At 44.1% G+C, this 6,271-nt stretch overlaps 1 protein-coding gene across 3 annotated transcripts in view; it reads left to right on the top strand.

The window, feature by feature from the left end:
* Positions 1 to 69: 69 nt before the first annotated feature.
* Positions 70 to 6,271, top strand: part of CSRP2 (cysteine and glycine-rich protein 2) — a 24,758-nt gene continuing 18,556 nt past the window's right edge. Inside the window, exon 1 of one of the 3 annotated variants that reach the window (XM_011981390.1) lies at positions 70 to 147. The gene's annotated coding sequence lies outside the window, so the exon portion shown is untranslated. Of the gene's footprint in view, positions 173 to 6,271 lie in introns of all 3 variants that reach the window. The other 2 variants (XM_011981389.1, XM_011981388.1) reach the window with 2 other exon arrangements.

The following is a 6,271-nucleotide window of genomic DNA, read 5'->3' as shown; positions in this document are numbered from 1 at the left end:
CGGGGCGGGGCGGAGCCGGGAGGAAGGCGGGGCGGACACAGGCCTCGCCCATCGGGCGCTCTTTAAAAGGCACTGGCGCGCGCTTCGCCTCGGATCTGGGACTCCGTGGACCCTACCTCCAGCTCAGCCTCGCTAGCTCCGCCTGCGGTACGTGCTCCAGCCTCCGGCTCAAGTGAGTAGGGGCGGTGGGGCGGTTCCGCGGCGCTGCCAACCCCAGGGCGGGAGTCGCAGGGGGTTTCCATCGCCTCCCGGGGTCCTGCTGTCGCCCGGCCGGCGCGCCCCGGTCTCCTCCGACATCCCCATCCCGGTCCACATTTGTGCCCCTGCCAGCCTCCTCACCCCTGCGCCCCAGATTTTCTCTCTCTTATCCCTCAAACACACCTGCCCTTGTCCCCGAGGCCGCCCAGGCCGTGCGCTGGGATCCCAGGCCCGCGGGGCAGGTAAATAATCTTACGTGACCTTTAGTTTCTCCATGCTGGTTTCTCTGGGGGAGAGGCGGGTCGTGAGTTTCGCGTTTCTGCTAATCCGCCTCTTGGCAGCCGTGGGTCCCCTCGTCCAGCGGCAGGTTCTCTCTGGGGTGGGGGTCCGAGTCTCAGGGCCCCCTCTGCCCGGAGTGTGATGAGACCAAGGGCGACCTTACCGGGTTCGGTCCCCTAGGGGTGGAATGGGGCTTCTACATCCCCCGCGAGCCCAGGGTACTGCTCCTGCCGCCGTACCCGGCTCCTAGCGGCCCCATTGTTTGGTGGTGCCTGCCCACCAAGCACCGAACCACTCTATGTCGAAAGAACAGCAGGGAAATGTCAATCGCTCACTCCTAGCTTCTTCCAGAACTTTCTACGATTCAGGTACAAAGAAGAATGCAAGAATGCTTGATTGTGAAATTATGCGACAGGTCCTGAGAATCACATTCTGGGTTCTCCAGAGCCAGATTGAGGAGCTCCACGTAGGCACCCCCTGGGGGCGGGGGGCGGGCTTTCTAAACCGGCGGATCCCTTTCCCCCTTCTAAACCGGGACATTTGTTAAACGATGTTTATTTAAATGGCTACCCAAAATATTTAACTTCTTTTATTTGCAGTCTGCAAACCAAGCACATTTTCCCTTTATAAATGCTTTTCGATACAGAATTTTTTTTTTTTTTTTTTTTAGCGGGGGCGGTTAGTAATTTTTTAACCCGGGCAGTGAAATCGTCGTATTTAGTTCTTGACTTTTCCAATTAACCTGTTTTAAAACTCTACTTATAAAATGCCAAGAATTCAAATAGGACAGCCCAAAGTTAGCTGTACTTTGACTCCCGTTTTTCAGGAAAGAGTTGGGTGATAGATTTTGAAAGAGAGAATCTAACATAATTTCAGAACAGCATGCCAACCTACAAAGGATGTTGTGAAGTGCTGAATGGCCTCCCCCAATACTCCTGGGGTCATCGCTCTCGTCCATTGTCACTGATACTTTGTCAGTATTTCTCTGGGTTTTTTCTCCCCTGCGTTGTAGTTTTCTTTGCTCTTTTGGTGCTGTGTTACCTTTAAGACCAGACCTGCATCTCATAAGTCTTTGAAACTCACAGTGCTTCCTTGGGTGCCTTGGACAATTGAATGAAAGAAGGAAGGAAAGAATAAGGTTGTGATTATAGGAAACAAAAATATAATTTGACTCATACAATAGATATTTGTTTGCAGATTTGATCTAAAGTTTGTATCATACATTTTTAATGCATTTCTCCAAATGTATTTAACAAATATTGATTGATACTGGTATATGCTAAGTACTGTGCTGAAAGCAGTACTTGCTGGAGGCCTGTCCTGATGAAATTGCAAAATCAGGAGTTTTAGAAGCTTGACTCCAGAGGCAACTCTGACACTAAATTGCAATAGTGATCCGGGTCTCTAATTTTTCTTCTTTGTCAAAAGTGAGGTGAATCAAATGAACCCCAAAAGGGAGCTCACTATGGGAGAGGAGGAATGGCTGAAAGGGGCAGGAACGAAGCCAGGCAGGACCAAATTCACACCTCAACTCCAGTACCCATTGGTTTGATGCCCCTGGGCAAATTAACATTACTTTTTGGCCTCAATGTTTCATCGTGTAAAATGGGTGTAGTGGCACATGCCTTGCAGGGTTGCCATAAGGCCTGTTGATACTTGTACAAAGCTCAGCCCAGCCTGGGAGTGGTTCCTTGTAACTAGACAAAGTTGTGCACTTGGTTGAATGTGTGTGGGAAAAGGCTATCAGTGAAAGTCTGTTTCAGGAGAGAGCTGGCTCACACCTGAATAGTGTTTCCTAGACATTGCCTGGAGGCCAGCTTTCTTTATGCAGATTTTCACAGGTTTCCTCAAGGCACCTTACCCTGACTGCCAGCATGGCATCCCTTGGGTTCTGTTGGGTGGGGATCCCCAGACACCTCTGGGTCTTTGATTACCTAGGTGGGGTTTCTAACTGTTTTTATATCATGGCACTCCTGTGAGGCCTCCAGACCCCTTCTCAAAATGTCATAACATAAAGTATGTGGTACCAAATTGCCCAACCCCCAGAATTAAAAGGAATTGTGGACTCTGGGTTAAGAATCCTGACTTAAGGGAATGTTTATCAGTCTGGATGGTGGAGAAGCTGGGCACAGTTTCTTTTTTATATATTTTTTCCTCCTCAAATTCCTTTTTACCACAGGCACAGTTTCTGTTTGTTAAAAATTTTATTGTTGGAAGTCACAGAGGAAGAACTAATAGAAGTATATTGTGAATGATCTGGAAAGGATATCAGGTTCCTTTTTTGTTTACAATCTCATTGTGCCAACAGTACTATTAATTGTCTTTGACTAGTAAGAACAGACACCATGTAATTCATTAGGGCCAAATGACTTCCCAGTTCACTATAGGAAAGAGGGCTTCATGGTGGTTTCACAGTACTTCCAAAAGAAAATAAGCACAGAGAAACGAATCCTCATCCAACACACAGCAGTATAGGAACTACTCAGCTTAAAGAAGAACCTGTGCCATAGCCATGGAGGTCAGTACTATATCCGTATTGCTACCAGTGGTTTAGTTTAGCAAAACATCAGTGAAATACTTTTGAATTGGAATTTTATTGGTATTCATTTTTAAGTTGAATTGGTCGTTTTATTTTGGTTTCATAGTTATGAGTCATTTAATAGCTTGATGCCTCAGTTTCCCCACTCATAAAATGGGAATAGTGGTAGTGCTTACTTTAGTTGTTATGAGGATTAAATGAGGTAATATAAGTATAAGTAAAGCATATATTAAGCTTTATAGAAGTATTTGTAATTATTATTACCTGTCATGTGGCAGACACTAGGTGTTTTGCATATATTGTTTAATCTTGAAACTGCCTTATATAAATAAGCATTGTCTCCATTTTTAAAATGAGAAAACTAGCAGATCAAATGAACAACCTGTGATCATTTGGCCAATAAACAATAGTCTCAGCATATATATCTAGGTCTGATTCCATGAAAAAATCATGCAAATATTGTTTGAATAATTAAATAACTTGTAGTTTTGCACAGATTGTGAATTGCTATCACAGATGCTGGGGATCAGGGTTACTGAGCTTATAGCATAGTTGCATTTTAATTACAATATGGGATTTGGCAGATAGTGATTCAAATCTGTGTCGAATTTTGCTGCAGTCTAAGTTGAAGACATGAGTGGTAGCAGAATTCAAAAGTAGTAAGAATGGTGAGGCTGAGGTACACACAGGAGTGTTCACTAGATTAGAAGAGAGTTTTCCTTCAGTGGGGTTAGATTTAGGTTAGCAGAGAGGGGTAATAGAAAGCTTGTTGGTTGAAAGTAGCAGTTTGGGTGTGAGAGTGGTGCACAGAGATCACTTACTGCTAGTTGGGTGGAGAGGAAGGTGTGTAATTTGTGTGTGTAATTTGGTAACTCAAGGATTGAGAATTCTCAGGTCATTTGAATAGTCTCAACCCTTAATGTTCTGTACCTGTCAGATATGGTACTTTTGAGGAAAGCTTGTGGTTCTGCAATCAAAACATGAGCCTGATTTGTTTCTTTGGAGATCTGTGACCTCAGCAAGTCACCCAACTCATCAGTCCCCATCGTTTTGGCACCAGGGACCGGTTTCGTGGAGGATGATTTTTTCATGGATGGTGGGGGGATGGTTTTGCGATGAAACTGTTCCACCTCAGATCATCAGGCATTAGATTCTCATAAGGAGTGGGCAACCTAGATACCTCACCTGCACAATTCACAATAGCGTTCCCGCTCCTATGAGAATCTAATGCTTCTGCTGATCTGACAGGAAGCAGAGCTCAGGCGATAACGCTGGCTCACCCTCCACTCACCTCCTGCTGTGCAGCCTGGTTCCTAGCAGGCCACAGACAAGTAGCAAGTAGCCTGAACACAAAACACAGCTATGGGTCTGTGGCCTGGGGGTTGGGACCCTTGACCTAACTGACTGAACTTGGTATATGCAGGCCCCGAGTGTTCCTAAAGGAAAAGGAAGCCCGCCCATTTGTGGAGTACAGGCTCTTTGCCAGGTACTTTACAAACTTTATCTCATTAAATCTTTACAACCACCTATAAGACAGTTCTCATCCATTTCCAGGTTACCTCTGAGGAAGTTAAGGCTCAGAGGTTAAGGAAATTTTGCCAGGATCACGGAGCTGATAACTGGCTTTTTCAACCAGCTTGTGTCTATCTGATTCTAAGCTCCGCGCTGTTTCTTTTACATCTGGCATGTCTGAAAGGTGGCATGTGTATTGTGGTTTCCATGGCAAAAATAATTAATCACAGTTCTCTTGATTGTAGAACCTGGACTGAATTTCAGAATCTTTCTCAACGTAGTTTCAGGAATCCACTATCAGTGGATCTGCAAGATGACTGTTTCGTCATGCCTGTGAAAGTAAATGGTGCAGAAGCCCTTTTTGCATGCCTCTGTGTTATTTATTGTATTGCTATTATTTGTCCACATGTTTTTACCACCAAAGTAGAACTCTGTGCAAAACGGGCCTTTCCTTATGACCCATTTATCCTCAGCCCCTAGCCCAGTACATGGCTTATGAAATATTGTTGAATTATATGAGAGCTTCATAAACAGTAAAGCATTTTACAGTGCTTATAAGCTGCCTCTACCCTAGAAAAATTACTTGAGACACAGAAATGAAGTTAGCTGGATGGAAAGGAGGTAAGACAGTTGCCTTGATGGGGAGGGTTTGGGGGATAAGGAAGGAATACATATGTGAGATGGTAGGGCAAGATGAGTATTGATAACAAAGGTTAGAACATTGCTAAATATTGATACTATCATTTGAGTCCCGACTATGCAAGCATTATCTCATCTATAACTCTATAAAGATGGTACTGTTCTTAACTCTCTAAAAAAGGTACTGTTGCCCTAAGTTTACAGATGAGAGAAATGACACTTCTGGACTCCAAACATGTGTTCTTACTTTGCCCTTATGCTAAACTGACTTAAAGGCCAGGTTGAGGATTTGGCTTCAGTAGGAGGAGCCAGATGGAGTATGGAGCTGATCACTAAGACATGAAGAGTTCATCCTTGGTTCAGTGGTATTCACTTCCATAAGAAAAGTAGACTAAGTGGGTAGTTGGGGTAACAGAAGAAAAAATTTGTAGAACAGGCATCAACTGAAAGCTTAATTTCCGATTAACTACAGCTGTCAAATCCTGGCCTTGCTAAAAAGTCATTGTAACCAGGGACAGTGCCACTAACTTACATTCTTTAACAAGTAACTCCCCCTGGATGTGGCTCAAAATGAGACTATATTTTATAATAAATTCTCCTTTAGGGGAAATTGGATTACAGTCAGGTTCTAGTGTAATAATAAGGCCTTACATGTAGTAATACAATGTCAAAGCTTCTGGAGGCATTGAGAATCTGGGTAAATATACAATATAGACTGATTCAATCCAAACTTTTAATTTCAGAGCAGATAACTTAAACTTTAAATGGTAACATATAGATTTGAATTTCATAGATTCAAGTCATTCCCATTCTAAAGTAAGACAGTAAATGCAGCACTAATGGTATGAGAATGGCCCAGGTAGTCAGCTCTCAGTTATGATACGGCTCTCATGAGTGCAGGAACACAAGGGTTCGTGGTCCTCCCGCCGGTTTAGATAAAACGACACGGACACACATGGAGTGGTTTTAAGGAGCGGAGAGTTTAATAAGCAAGAAGGGAGAAGACAGAAGGAAGAAGCTCCCCAGTACAGAGACAGAGGGAGGGCGGCTCCAAAGGCCAAAGAGGAGGTACCCACCTGCCACGGATACCAGCCAGGTATATTT

This window comes from Mandrillus leucophaeus, unplaced genomic scaffold (assembly GCF_000951045.1).
Source record: "Mandrillus leucophaeus isolate KB7577 unplaced genomic scaffold, Mleu.le_1.0 Scaffold225, whole genome shotgun sequence".
Lineage (NCBI taxonomy): Eukaryota > Metazoa > Chordata > Mammalia > Primates > Cercopithecidae > Mandrillus > Mandrillus leucophaeus.
The sequence above is the reverse complement of the archived record's forward strand: the minus strand, read 5'-3'. Positions and strand labels throughout refer to the sequence as shown.